Below are 15,924 nucleotides of genomic sequence, written 5' to 3'. Positions count from 1 at the left end.
CGAAGATATTCCTGTTTGGACGTTGCTTATAAAAAACATTGTAAATCTGTTCCACGAATGGCAATAGGACTAAGTGAAGTTCGTTATTGGAGAGACATAGGCTGATAGATGGAAGAATACAATTTAAAATCAGCTAAATCTAGATTAGCTCTTATTTGTAATAGACATAGCTGAATAATAATTGATATTGATAGTAATGTATATAATGGGGAGTTGATATGATAAATAATAATTGGATTGCGAAGGGAAGGTTGGAAATATTTTTTGGACCATATACAAAGGTTATATCACAATATTCTCACTATTAAAAATAAAATAAAATATATACAGTTAAATGTTAACTAATATGGGGAAAATGTTATGATAGTACGATATAAATTACATAAAGAAGGGAGAATTATAATAAACTATATTGCATGAAGATGGGATTCTTGGTATTAAATGCTATGGATGTTCAGCTAAAATAGGATATGGGATTTGATGTTAATAGAGGATTTTACAAACAAGTAAATGAAATGTCAGTATGTGGTTATGGATTAAATCTTTGGCATAGTTAAGGATGAAGGATGTTTAAATAACTGTAATTAACTAAAAGTGGAGGTATAATTATGTCAATATGGTAAACATTTGAGTTAAGATATTTGAATTAATATGAATTATGGAAGAGATGCACCAAACATGTTGTAACCAGTGATATACTTTTTTTATAATATATACCTGTGTTCTTTTTTTTGTCTTTTTTTTTTTTGGTTTTCTTTTGTTTTCTTTTTTTTTCCCTGCCTTGTTTTTTGTTCTTTTTGTCTTCTTTGTCTTTTTTTTTATTTTTTCTTTTCCCACTTGTGTGGGCATGTATTGTTTAAGAAACAAAAATTATTATTATTATTATTATTATTATTATTATTATTATTATTATTATTATTATTTTAATAACAATTATAGTCAAATGAAAATGGATATATGATGGTGGTGACATATATGAATATTTGAGTTAAAATACTCGAGTTAACATGAACTATGTTTGTTGACTGTGGAAGAGATGCGCAAAAGTCTATTTGTAACCAACTGATACACTTTCTATAGCATGTAAAGAAGGATGTTGTATTTGTTTTAAATTAAAAATTAAAAAATTTTTAATAAAAAAAAAGATTGATGTGAACTCTTCAAGGTTGAATTTACAGAGGTATAACAGGGAAGGAAGGGAAAATAGATTTTGAAAAGTCTGTATTACAGCCTATATCAGAGGTGTCAAACTCGTGGCCTGCGGGCTGGATGCGTCACGCACTGGCCATGCCTGGTTTAGCGAATGGGGAAAAAGTTACAATATGTCACATGATGACACCATGACAACAAGAGTTTGACACCCCTGGCCTATATCAATAAAAGGGTTCCAGTCCAACTTGTGAAGTCTGTTTCCTGATCCTGTCAACCTTGAAGAGTTCACATCAATCTTGAAAGCTTATGTTTTCTCTTCCCTCCCTCTTATAGCCTAGTAAATTAAAGAGGTGTCGGTCTAAGCTGTTTTCCCTGTTTCCCAGGCTTATTGTTGCTTCTGTAACCATTTCTGGTTGTTTCTCCAAAATGAAATCCATAGTTCTCTACAAATAACATGTACAAATAAGTAATCCTCTAGCCCAGTGGTTCTCAACCTGTGGGTCGAGACCCCTTTGGGGGTTGAACGACCCTTTCACAGGGGTCGCCTAAGACTATCGGAAAACACATATTTTCGATGGTCTTAGGAACCAAGACACTAATTTTATGGTTGTCACCACAACATGAGGAACTGTATTAAAGGGTCGTGGCATTGGGAAGGTTGAGAACCACTGCTCTAGCCGAATCTAGCAACAACTTGAACTCTGCAACAAGATTTGAAGTTAGGTCAGTTTTTCCAAAACTGGTCCCACCTCCAAGATTGAATACAAATACTATATGTATAATAAGCTACCATTCTTTGTAAGGCTTTGCCTTTGCAGAAATACATTGTTCCAGAGGGTCTATATTTTGCAAGTTGGTAAAAGCAAACAGGGATAACGTGAGGGTAGATTGCCAACCAACCTTCTAACCCCAGAGACCTGCCTGAAGCTTGTATTCCTACAAAATGCTAATTTACAAATAATTGAACCATACTAAAATGAATTAATGCAATTGCCTGAGTCTGTGTAATACATCACACCATAAACTAATCATATGAATTGCTTTTGCACAACACACTGAACTAAAACTACTCTGCTACTTTTTTACCTGGCATATTGTATAAATAGAGTTTTGAAAATAGATACTGCTCCCTTAAACATACTGTAGAACCAGCGTAGTGATTAAGGCACCAGACTAGAAAGTGGGAGAATGTGTGGGGTTCTAATCCCTCCTTAGGCATGAAGCCTGATGGGTGGCCATGGGCCAGATAGTCTCCCTCAGCCCTAGGCAGAGACAAATGGCAAACTACTTATGAAAATCTTATCAAGAAAACTTCAGTCGAGTCAGTTGCCAGGAGTCAAAGATGACTGGAAGGTACCAAAAAAATTAAAACCCCTCCACATTGCAAGCCACTTTATTAATTTTCTTTCCTTCTTCACCTTATCATATTAAATTATATATGATGTTTAAAAACAACCCATCTCCCTCACAGAACGACTCTGGGAAATGTTACTTGTTATTTATCTGAGTTGCAAAAAAATAATAATTTATCCTCGTGCTGCCCAACTCTCAGTGGCTCTGAGTGGCTCACAACAAAGAACAAAGCTGGCAAGTGCAATGAAGTGAGAGGATCTCACTCTCCCTTCAACCAAACCTTCACAGCTCTTCTAAATAGCAACAAAGTAGAGGCCATCTGCAACAACCTCATTCCAGAGAGCAAGCATTTCTTAGAGAAGACACACTTCCAGAGTCCTGATAGATCACATTGCTTAATTGAAGGTATCCTGAGCATGCTAACTTTGAAGTTCAAGTCAAGTCTGCAGATGCTAGGGGAGCCATGTGATTCTTAAAGTAACCAGGCCCTTTGCCATTGTTATAGTAAAAACCAGCACCTTGAATATCACTCAGAAGCAAACTGACTTGCAAAGCAGACATGTTTCATGGGCATACTGAGGCATACCCTTTACTACACACGCCACTGCATTCTGGAGCAATTGAAGTTACAGTTTTGCCAAGCATATATAAGATAACAGATAAAAGTATAAACATGATTTTGAATACATGAAAAGGATATGAATAAAAAGGGACTTTAATACAGCGACGGTATAGGCACATTGGTGCGCTTATGCACGCCCCTTACAGACCTCTTAGGAATGGGGTGAGCTCAACAGTAGACAGGCTAAGGTTAAAGTTTTGGGGGTTAGGGAAAGAAACCACAAGTCAGATAGTAGATTCCAGGCATTGACCACTCTGTTGCTGACGTCATATTTTCTACAATCGAGTTTGGAGCAGTTTACCTTAAGTTTGTATCTGTTGTTTGCTTGTGTATTGTTTTGGTTGAAGCTGAAGTAGTCATTGACAGGTAAGACATAGTAGCAAATAATTTTATGTAATAATTTTGGGTAGGACATTGTAGCAGATAATTTTATGAAGCTCCAGGTGCTTTTCAAGGACAGTATATGTCAAGGACATATACATCAGGTTGCAGTAGGCAAGCCACCAGTTGACTAGGGCATGACTATCACCATGCTCTAGGAAAGGGGGCAACTGGAACACCAGCTGGAGTTGTGCAAAGGTTTTCCTAGCCACAGATGGCATCTGCTAGTCAAGCAGGAGCTAAGAATCCAGGTGTCAGCGTACCAAATATCATCCAAAACTAAATCATTAGTGTGGCAGGCCAAAGATCCTAAAAGGAACCAGCTGCAGGCATGACACCAGGAGGATTTCCAGACTATGCACCAAACTTGAAGGGGGAATGCTACTTCATTGAACGTTAAATATTCTTTTGACCACTAAATGACAGCAAAGATTTCTGTATTTCTTTGCTACCACTAATGTCACTTTTGAAGCTCAGCCATGGCAGGCCTGCGGTGACAATATCTCTTGGCCTCCATGATACGCAAACAAGATTTCTTTCTCCAATCTTATTTCAATGTTAAATGTGGCAGAATGTTGTAGGAGAGTAAATTATTGGGAATACTGAATACTAATTTGTTAAGAGATTATTTAGGCCAAATGTTACCAGAACATTTGATACAATTAAAAGGAGCTCAAAACAAAAATATTGGACCAGTCTGCAGAGTGATGTTGAAAGAACACATTCTAAGTGCATTAATTCCTTCCAAATGGCTGTAACGAATCAATAGTACTACGTAAAATTAAATACTGATTCATGATATCATCTTTTCTTTTCCAGCATAAGTAAAGTGACCAGATTTTCAGATTGGTAAAGAGGGACACCTTTGACCGGAGGGGGGGGGGGGGGCTTGATTAAAAATTTTATACGGAGCAACAAAAATTTTCATACAATGCAAAAATAGTATTGATTTTTTTTATTTCAACATAACTACAATTTACAAATATAAATTGTAACTGTTACCAAACATCAAAATTTTGATCACGTGACCATGAGGATGCTGCAACGGTCGCTAAGTGTGAAAATGGTCGCTAAGTGTGAAAAATGGTCATCAGTCACTTTTTTCAATGCCATTGTAACTTTGGTCACTAAGCCCATTATACCACCTTTCTTGCCATAGTTCTTGTGAATAATTGCAGCTGATAAGTTAGTAGCATAAGTGAATCTGGTTTCCCCATTTGAGTTTGTCAAAAGGTGATTATATGACCCCAGGACACTGAAACCATCATAAATACAAATCTGTTGCCAAACATCAAAATTTTGATCACGTGACCATGAGGATGCTGCAACGGTCGCTAAGTGTGAAAATGGTCGCTAAGTGTGAAAAATGGTCATCAGTCACTTTTTTCAATGCCATTGTAACTATACCACCTTTCTTGCCACAGTTCTTAAGTGAATCTTAAGTGAAGATGTTATATCTTAAGGGAATCTTAAGTCTTAAGTGAAGATGTTATACAGTAGAACCTCTGGTCACGAACGCTTCTGACCAAAATATTCACATTCTCCCCCCTCCCACCCCGCTGCTGATTTCCCCTTCTGCACCATTTTTTTTGTAAGCGCCAAATTTCCAAAATTAGGTTTGATTCATGACCAAATCAGTTTGCGACCAAAGTTATGGAACGAGTTATGGTTGTGACCAGCGGTTCTACTGTATTCATGCCTTTACATACTCTATATCACCTCAAAATGTTGCACAGCCTTCATAGGTTTCTAATACAGATAAAATTAAATACAACATCAAAACCATAAAAAAGTAAAATTAACCTGGCTGGGAAATCCTATGCCTGTCTTGCTATTATTACTGACACACTTGTTGCAGTATTTGATGGCTAAAAGAAAAAAATATATTGTTAAAGTGTGTATTATGTTCACTCCCATGTCTTGTCTGCTGCGTTGATTTTGAATTCATTAAAAGAGCTTATTTTACATCAAATCCCTCTCATATTATTCTCCTATGTTCAATAAACCCTAAGAGACAGCATACTATACATGAAATTCCTGTAACTGTATATTTAGTAAATTGTGGAGCTGAGTTTATCCAATTAACTCAGTTTTTGGACTTGAGTAATCACATACAATAAAGGAAATAAAACTATTTAGAATGAAGTGTAGTTGGCTATTTGTGATTAAGGGTGTCATGCAGAAACAATTATAGTTTTGATCAGGAAAATACCCTAAAAACCCTTTTGTTCTTTCAGGTTTTTTTTTTAATGATTTTTCCATGGCACATCACAGTATTACACATATTGTTTTGAATTAAAAAAACAGCAGCTGCACATTTTTAAAACCCTACATTATTTTAAAATGCATTAAAAAAATAAAATAAAAAAACCCAGCTCATTTACCAGCAGGCAGAAACTCCAAGTCAATCCAAAATGATATAGATGTTAATACAAAGAACTGAGCAAATTAAAATGGTGAAATAGTCCCAGGGAAATGAGGAGGAGCCACCATTTTTTCCCACACGAGCCTACCTCCAACCTCCGTGCCCCTCCCATCCGGGAAATCCAGGAAGGAACAGTTGCTGACTACTCTAGGCAAAGTGTTTTCTGCAGCTCTATGGTACTTGGTCATTTTTTCTTATAAAATGAGGTAAAAGGGGCGGGCGGGGGTCCGTTTTGTTGCTTTAACATTTTAATATCTTCAATGAAAGTACTGAGACAGAGAGAGAGGTTAGGACAGAGTGTCTTTTGTCTTGCCCCGGTTAGGATTTCTTAAGCAAATCCACTGGGCTTTCAACATGAAGCCAGAAAATCAGGACTTTTTTAAAACGGCCTGGGACACGGGACAAATTGTTATAAAGCGTGACCATCCTGCTGAAATCGGGATGTCTGGTCACCTTAGGCATACGGCTCTTTCAATTCCTGGCAAATAGATGTGGAAGAAACAGAGGTGGTGACAGATTTTATTTTCCTGGACTCCAAAATCACCACAGATGGGGACTGCAGCCAGGAAATTAAAAGTCGCTTGCTCCTAGGGAGGAAAGCTATGGCAAATCTAGACAGCATACTAAAAAGCAGAGATATCACCCTGCCAACAAAAGTGCAAATAGGCTATGGTTTTTCCAGTTGCAATGTACGGCTGTGAAGTTTGGACCATAAGAAAGGCTGAGTGCCAAAGAATTGAGGCCTTTGAACTATGGTGCTGGAGAAGACTCCTGTGAGTCCCTTGGACTGCAAAACGATCAAGCCGGTCAGTCCTAGAGGAGATCAACCCTGACTGCTCCTTAGAAGGCCAGATCTTGAAGATGAAACTCAAATACTTTGGCCACTTAATGAGAAGGAATGACTCACTGGAGAAGAGCCTAATGCTAGGAAAGATTGAGGGCAAAAGAAGAAAGGGATGACAGAGAATGAGGTGGCTGGATGGAGTCATTGAAGCAGTAGGCGTGAGCTTAAATGGACTCCAGAGGATGGTAGAGGACAGGAAGGCCTGGAGGAACGTTGTCCTTGGAGCCGCAATGGGTCAGACATGACTTTGCAACCAACAACAATAATGAATAGGTACTAATGCATTGGTAATGTTATATAGAGAATCATAACAGTTGTAAATAATTCACAAAATTTTCCTATATAGTAATCCGCATTGCAATTCTTTCTCCCTAGCATGGATTCTAATTCTTCATAAATCATATTTTAGAGACTGAGATAATCATGGGATTTACTTGTTGTAGCTATATCTTTACAGTTACAGTTATTTGGTCCTTAGTTTGAAATGTTTAAAAATAAATTCTTCAGCATTGGCCAAATAACTCCATATTTTTTAGTTTCCAAAAAAATTCAGCAGTATACTTCATATTACAACAATTTATTCTGCACTGTGATTACATGTTGGCAGCCATCTCTGATTAGGATTTTAAGCAGGAGCTAGCAGCAGTTATGTTGAATATGGTTTTTACTAGATGAAGGACAATACCATTGATTGGATGCCAATTATATTCAGCATTAACTCCAACTCTTTAAAAATATCACAAAGGAAATAGGCCTGGTACCATCAGATATTTCTAATTGCACGGATGAACATTGTATGTTGTGACTTTAGATTTTACAGTCTAAAAAAGCAATGAATATAGCATGCTGGAACAAAACCATCAATCCCAGTCATTATTTAACATTTTTCCTAAATGAGAGTAATGGCTTCTTTTGACTTTGCATGGCTCCACAGGGTGAAAACAGCATGCCACGTCAAATATTTGTGGTGACCAATGATTTTCAGAGATCTGATAAATTCTCTAGAGAGGCATATTTGCACTATTGCACAAAGGTGCATCTAATACTTTTTAATTCAGTCTTTGGTAAATTTAAAGCCCACAATGTGGTTTTCTGATTAGTAGCTTATCATTTTACATTCATAATTGCAGGGATATGCATCTTGTTTTTACAATGTGTGGTTTGCTATATGTGGACTTCAATTAATGAAATATGAATTAAACAGTAAGCACAAGACCTGAGTATTGCTTAGCAGCAGAAATTTTGAATAAATCTCAGTCCAACCACAATGATATTTTTGCTGAATACTTTTTTATACAAGATATTTCTATTTTCTCTTTCTGACATCTGCTGGCATTATTTTGTGTCATGCCCCATGTTACATGTTTGTAACAATACCTCTATTGTAGTTTTTCTATTTCGAACATGAATAGCCAAATACAAAAAACACTGAGAGCCAAAGTCCTATATAACTCCATCCACAACACTATCATGGTTATGTTTACACAATGGGATTCCATGTTCTAAAAGAACCACATTTTCCCTCATTTTTTTCTATAATTGCTTCCCTCAAGCCTTATGCCAATGTAGTCACTATTCACCTACATGATTTTCAAGCCAAGGGGGCCTTGACCTCTGCTTTGTTCTAATTTGTGTAACCATAGTGAGTAGCTTCTTTGTTTCTTTCAAAAGAAATCACAGTAGTCAATGATCATGAAAAAATAAGATTAGAAAATCTGAAATGGAACATTTCAGACAATGGCTTCCGTTTTCACAATTCTCATATAAAGAAAAATAAAATAAAACAACTAACTCACTGCTCACTCCCAGAATTTGATTCTGAATGGCTCAAGGTTGACTCAGCCTTCCACCCTCCTACACTGGTAAAATGAGGACCCAGATTGTTGGGGGCAATAGGCTGACTCTGTAAACCGCTTAGAGAGGGCTGCAAAGTACTGTGAAGCTGTATATGTCTAAGTGCTATTGCTATTATAGATATATCTACTTATTATTTCCTGCAGTAGGAAAACTGAATTCAGAAAGCTTCAGAGCTGCACTGTAGAACACTGTTTTGTTATTCACATGGCAATTCTTTCAAAGTAGGAAAGGGTGCAAGATTGGCTATCTACAACATAAGCTGTATGTGTAGAAGGAATAGTTGGTATATTTACAAGTTGGTCAAAAACTGGATCTCTGTTTGATCAAATCACAGTCACGGGGAAGTTTGCAAGCACAGAAGATTCTATGCAGGGATGTTGGGGGGAAATTTGCTCTCAAACGTTAGATTTCTACAGTATAATTAAATTGCCTTATGAATTCTATCATGCAGAAGTAGGACATGTTTTCAAACCAAAGGATTGCACCATTAAAAACACCTCAATAATAACAGGATGTTAATGAGATGACATCACCAGAACAAGGACCAAAGTATTAGGGCCTTCATTGGCTTTGGGCAGTTTTTAAATGAAAAATAGAAGCATTGGCTTATCATACCTATTTTGCTTATAATTCCCTTTTTTGGAAAAAGAATAGGATGTGCTGAGAAAACAAAAGATTGGTACTGTCAGGTGCTCCTTCATTTAATAATCAGGAAAGAAACCACTCAACTCCATTCTTAGAATTAAGTGTACTTTTACTAATTACAAACGATGAGTAGCAAAGCAAAGCTGAGTCTGAGTAAATTGGCGCGAAAGCAATAGATATCATGTATAATTCAATCCCCTCTCCTTGGCACCCCATTTCATAGTCCAATAATAATTCACCCAACCGTCAGGTGGGAGATGTCTTCAAAAAGCATCATCAGGGTAGAATGCTGGACAGTTGGCCTTGGTGGGAAACTCTCTTCTTCCACATGCACAGATAGATAGTCAGGACAGCGCCTAATAACAATCCTCCAGTACATAATGATTCCCCTCCCAAATAACATGCCCCCCTCCCCGTTTCAATGGCAGCTGAAAAGCAGCAGTGAAGCAGAGGCTGACATCCGGCCCTCCTCCAGAAAAGGACGGTCACACCTGCAGAAATGAAAGAACACAGACAAACAGATGAACAACAAGACACAGAAGAGAGAAAGGGGAAAGGGGAAAAGGAAAATTAGCAGTCCAAATAGAAATGAGGGCTTGTCAGGGTAAGTAGAGTAGAACTTGCGGAGCAAACGAGGAGCTCGAACATGGGACTTGTCAACCCATTCAGTGTGAGATGGGTAAAATGTTTCCAAGCTACAAGATACTGAATACGGTTCCTCCGTTTACGAGAGTCCAAAATCTCCTGGACTTCAAAATGCTGCTCTCCCTCTATCAAAAGCGGGGCGGAGGCGGAAGAGGAGTCCTCAACGGAGAAGTATGTTCTGGTTTCAGGAGATTAACATGATAAACCCAGCTGAGATGCTTAGGCAATTGGAGACGGACGGAAACAGGGTTGATGATCTTGACAATTGGAAATGGGCCAACATATTTTGGGCCCAACTTCTTCGACTTTTGTTTGAAGAAACTTAGTGGATAAATAAACTCAATCACCAACCTTATAGTCATGGGGTGTAGACCTCTTCCTATCTGCCTGTTTCTTATGCGTGCGGTGTGCAGCATCCAGCGCTTGGTGCGTCAAAGGCCACATCTCCCGAAGGTGATTGCTCCACTCGGAGAGTGAGGACACTTGTGGCGAGGAATCTCTGGGATGGGCACAAAATCTTGCCCGTAAACAACACGGAAAGGGGTAAAGCCCATGCTACTGTGCACGGAATTGTTGTATGCTACTTCAGCATGAGGCAACAATTCCACCCAGTCATCCTGCTGGTAGTTGATGAAACAATGAAGATATTGCTCCAGCACAGAATTAGTCCTCTCGCAGGCCCCATTAGTCTGAGGATGATGGGAGGAGCTTAAGCCCTGGGCAGAGCCAATCAGTTTCAGGAATTCCTTCCAAAATAGCGAGGTGAACTAGATGCCCCTATCTGAAATGATGCGGTCCGGCACCCCATGCAAACGATAGATATGTGAGATGAACAGTTTAGCCAGAGATTTGGCAGATGGGATCTTGGAGCAAGGAATGAAATGAGTCAGTAACAACCCAGATTACTGTATTTCATTGACTCTCCAGAAGTTCAACAATGAAATCCATAGAGATCTCCTTCCATGGGGCTTCCGGGTGAGCTACTGCCTGGAGCAACCCTTGGGGTTTTCCCGGAGGGCGCTTTGCAGCGGCACAAATGGAACAACTAGCCACATAAGACTCAATGTCTTTTTTCAATGAAGGCCACCAAAATTGTCTCTTAACGAGGTGCAAGGTTTTGACGAACCCAAAGTGTCCGGCCATGCGAGAGTCATGAGCCCGTTGGAGGATGGTGGTTCTAATGGATGCAGGGACGTATAATTTTGCACCAATCCAAGCCAATCCATCTTTCATGGTGCATTCATTCATGTGTTGCTGGAACCAATCATCTTTGCAAGGGCCCCCTTTAGTTCAGGATAAAGTCTTGTGTGACCTCTAACTTAGAAGTTGTCTGACTCCTAGTGACAACAGGAGCAACCAGACTCCTTGTGGGAATGACAGGTTGGACAACACTGAGCTTTGAACTGTTGTACTGCAGGAGCCTGGACAAAGCATCAGCCATAAAATTCTTCCCTCCCGGAATGTATTTCTTTTTTTTACTTTAAATGTTTTATTCATTTTCATTTTCAATTTTGTACATTCACTTATATACTGGATATTGAAAAATATAATAGTAAGAAAAGAAAAACCCCAACCTAAACACAACTCATAAACCCGACCTATCGCTTTCATACACCCCTTCTTCTCCCCCTCCAACTTTCCTTTCTCCCTCCAACAATCACCCCTCCTACTTCCCTTTCCCCTCCTATCTTCCTTTCTCGCCTCCTTCCCCTCTCATCCTCCTTACATTCCCCTCTTCCTCCCTCCTTACTTCTCCCTCTTCCTTTCCTCTACTTCTCACTATGGTGTATTCTATTCCTTAATCTATTCAGTTACGCTAAAAAGAAAAAAGAAAGGAAAAAAGCAAAAAGAAAAAAAAGAGAAAAATAAAAAGAAAATATAAAAATCAACAGTATACAAGTGTATTCTTCTTGTTCTATGTATTGAAACTATATCTTCACCCACCCACCCACCCCCAATGAACCCCCCTCCCTAACCCCCTCCGACTTCCCAGGTCCCACACCCGGCACAGTTCAGTACCCTTCACCTTCAAAATATCTTATTAACAATAATAATGAAAATAAAATAAAAAGAACACTCCGAAAAAGAAAAAAAAAAAAAAAAAAAAAGTAAGTAAATAAAAAAAACTTAAAAATCTTTTACATTATGCTCAGCCTCCCATCATTCTTAAAGTTTAAACAGTGTGAATCATTCCATTTATATTTTGTCATCGTCCCTTACTTCTTAAAAATCTTTTGCATTATGCTCAGCCTCCCATCATTCTTAAAATTTAATCAGTGTGAATCATTCCATTTTTATTTTGTCTTCGTCCCTTACTTCTTTGATATTTACCCCCATCTTCCTGTAAATTCTCCAAAAAAAACCTTTCTTAACCTTATATTCAAATATTAGTTTATACAAAAATCAATTTATCTTCAAATACAGAGCAATCTAGTCATACTTTCGCTACTCATCTTCCTACCCTTCATTTCACATCTCCATTCCACCCAAACCGAAATTACATATGATTAGGATCTCGCTCTTCACTTTAAAATCCTAAGCTTTTTATGTTATACTTCAAGCATGTAAATCCGTAAAATGTGTACCCAAAATCCATACCAGTTCATTCAATCCCAAGATCCCTTCATCAATATCCCATTCCACCTTCCTTTCTGCCACACTCTTCCCCCCTCCATTCCTCCCAAGCCACAATTCATGCGCAGTTTGGATTAAGATTCAAGTAAATCTTATAAAAGTCCCGTATAATGTCTGTCTGGAATAAGCAATAAGCGATTCCTCATCAATGCACAGCTTTACCATTTACCAAACAGAAATAATCAGTCCAAAAGCTTAGAAGGTATTTTAAGAACATCGCTGGGTCTATGTTCCTTACTCTTCTGCCCTTCGGAAAGAGAAGGCTACCCTCTCCCTTGTAACCACATGTCCCACTGCTTTGAAAATATGACTGAATCCTCAGTTTCCGCTCTTCTGTCTCTCCAATAGGGGGAGAACACCTCCCTCCTTCTTGTAACCAAGTAACTTGCTGCTTGTCTTTCCTTCACCTTGTCCTTCCGCGTTTCCGAATGAGTCAGGAAGCCCCGCCTTCAGAGTTTTATAATAAAAATCCCAGGCTTCCGAAACAGAATTGATGCGAAATCTTTGGTTTTCAAATGTAACTGTGATTCCAACTGGGGCCTCCCACCTATACTTTATTTGACGATTTCTGAGTTCTTGGGTTAGAAAAGTGTAGCCTTTCCTTGCTTGCAGCATCCGGAGCGGAATTTCTTTAAAGACGAACAAATCATGGCCATCGATTCGAAGCCTGCTATTATGAAACTTTTGTGAGATCGCATCTCTGGATTCTTTTGTGAAAAAGTATATAATTATGTCTCTTGGAAGCTGTCGTTGCTCTGCTATATGCGAATTTTGGCGATAGATTTTTCGAATATTCCAATCAAAATTGAGTCCCGGACCTCCCACCGCTTGGCTGAAAGCTTCTACAAAAGTCTGTTTCAGGTTTTCTCCTTTCTTTTCAGGCAGTCCTCTGACTCTTATTGCAGACGCCTTTCTGTTATAATTTATCATTGTAAGTTGTGTTTGAGTGTCCATAATCTCTTGTTGTAAGGCTTGGATATTAGAAGTCAATTTAAAATTAGCCCCCTCCAAAGTTTCCAATTTAGTCTCCATTTCTTCAATATAATCTGTCAAAATAGACGTGGTTTCAAACATATCCGCATTTATTTGGGCAATTTTGGTCTGTATTTTATCGCATAAATCCAGCACAAATTCTTTGATCTCTTTCTTAAAGTCATTAATTATTTGAAAGAAAAGCTCCTGTGTCAAAGAATCTCCAGTAGGTGGCGTAGGAGACAAAGGCAACGATTTGCTAACAAGTTCTTTAAGCACAATCGGGGAGGATTTTTTTGCCTGTTTAGACCTGGGAGACATTATAGATAAAATCTGAGAATAGACAGATAAACAGTGTCTTCAGCTGGTCAGTTCTCACTAAATTATTTGTAGATTTTGCTTGTTAATGAGTAGCAGTCTCCGGGGAAATAAAGCCAGTTAATTACGTCATCAATCACCAACACAGTAAAAACGCCATTTTGTATCCCAATTGCGCAGAGACGTTCAAAGAAAAAACAAGGCTGGTGTTTAGATAGTTATAAAAAAAAACCTCACAGGAGTAAGACCCACTCGTATTATCTTAAAAACAATTTATCATTGTCCTGAGTGAGGGAGTCGGCTGTCTAGGGCTGCAAAAAGGCAGCTGCGAAGAACTGGCTGGAGATAAGAGCTCAGTTACGCTAGAACTCTTCTTCATTCACAGCCCAAAAAAAAGGAAAAAGGGCTGTGAACTACGAATAAATCCTAACACCTGAGCTTCTGCCTGTCCCTTTCTGCCAGAAAGGGATGATATCTATTGATCTTAATTAGATATACAGACCAGAACTCTAAGAGGGGCTTCGTTGAGCTCCTCGGCGACAGGCTCCTCCCACAGGAAGTCCGCTCCCGGAATGTATTTCAAAGTAAAATTGAACCTACTGAAATGTTGTGCCCAGTGCATCTGTTTGGGAGACAGCTTCCTGGGGGTTTTCAACGCGTCCAAGTTTTTATGGTCAGTCCACACCTCAAAAGGGTGTTTAGCACCCTCTAGAAAATGACGCCAGGTTGTCAAAGCCCAACGAACAGCAAAAGCTTCCTTTTCCCAAATAGCCCAGCATCTCTCAGTGTCGGTCAGTTTGCGAGAGGTGTAAGCGCAGGGTTGTAATTTACCTTGTGCATTTGCTTGAAGCAGTACTGCCCCCACCGCCACATCACTGGCATCAGCCTGGACTACAAAAGGTGCGTCCATGTCTGGGTGTTTCAGGACCGGTTCCTCTGCAAACAGGCGTTTCAACTTCTTGAAAGCAGCCTGACACTCCATAGTCCAGTTCAAAGGTTTGCTAGGTTTGGGCTTCGCTCCTCCTTTCGACTTAAGGAGGTTAGTGATAGGAAGAGCGATCTTAGCGAAGGAGGGAATAAATTGACGATAGAAGTTAGCAAACCCCAAAAACCTCTGTAACTGCTTACGTGTGCGTGGGGCTTCCCATTCGGTGACAGCCTTAACCTTTGCTGGGTCCATTGCTATTCCTTTGTGGGAGATCCGATAGCCCAGGTAATCCACCCTCTCCTGAAGAAATTCGCACTTGGATAATTTGGCATAAAGTTCTGCAGCACGGAGTTTCTTCAGAACTGTGCGAACAAGCTTCACATGTTCTTCACGTGTTTCCGTGTAAATAAGGATATTGTCTAAATAGACCATCATGCCTTTGTAAAGATGGTCATGCAAAACTTCATTAATTAGTTGCATGAAGACCGCTGGCGCCCCCTGGAGGCCAAACGGCATTACTCAAAATTGGAAACAACCAAGAGGGCAGTTGAAAGCAGTCTTCCATTCGTCCCCCTCCTTAATTCTGACCCGATACTATGCTTTCCGCAGATCCAATTTAGTGAAAATTCTCCCCTTCCCTAGTTGGGCCAGCATGTCCTTCATTAGTGGTAAAGGGTAGAGGTTTTGGGCAGAAATGTAGTTCAGATTTTTAAAATTCACACATAAATGGAAGGAGCCATCTTTCTTTTCTCTGAATAACACTGGGACAGCTACCTTGGGTCTCGCTGGTTCAATGAAGCCCCTTTTCAAGTTTTTATCAATGAATTTCCTCATTTCGTCCATCTCCCTAGGGGTCATCGAATAAATTTGGGTTTTCAGGAGCTTCACCCCAGGTAGAATATCAATGATGCAATCTGTGGCCCTATGAGGGGGCAACTTATCGAAGATTTTTTCACTGAAAACATCTTTCAGGTCCCAATATTCCTTTGGAATTCTTTCCTTCCCCTCAATTCTTTCCTGCCCTCTGGCCGCTAGTTTGGGGACAGTTTCATCAGACTCTGGATTCTCCATCCTCCCCTCAGGCAGTGTGGCCAACCGAATCCGCAACCACCCATCTCTCCAGTTAATGTATGGGTTCTATCTACGGA

This window comes from Thamnophis elegans, chromosome 5 (genome assembly GCF_009769535.1).
Source record: "Thamnophis elegans isolate rThaEle1 chromosome 5, rThaEle1.pri, whole genome shotgun sequence".
Taxonomy (NCBI): domain Eukaryota; kingdom Metazoa; phylum Chordata; class Lepidosauria; order Squamata; family Colubridae; genus Thamnophis; species Thamnophis elegans.
This window is presented reverse-complemented; position numbering follows the sequence as displayed.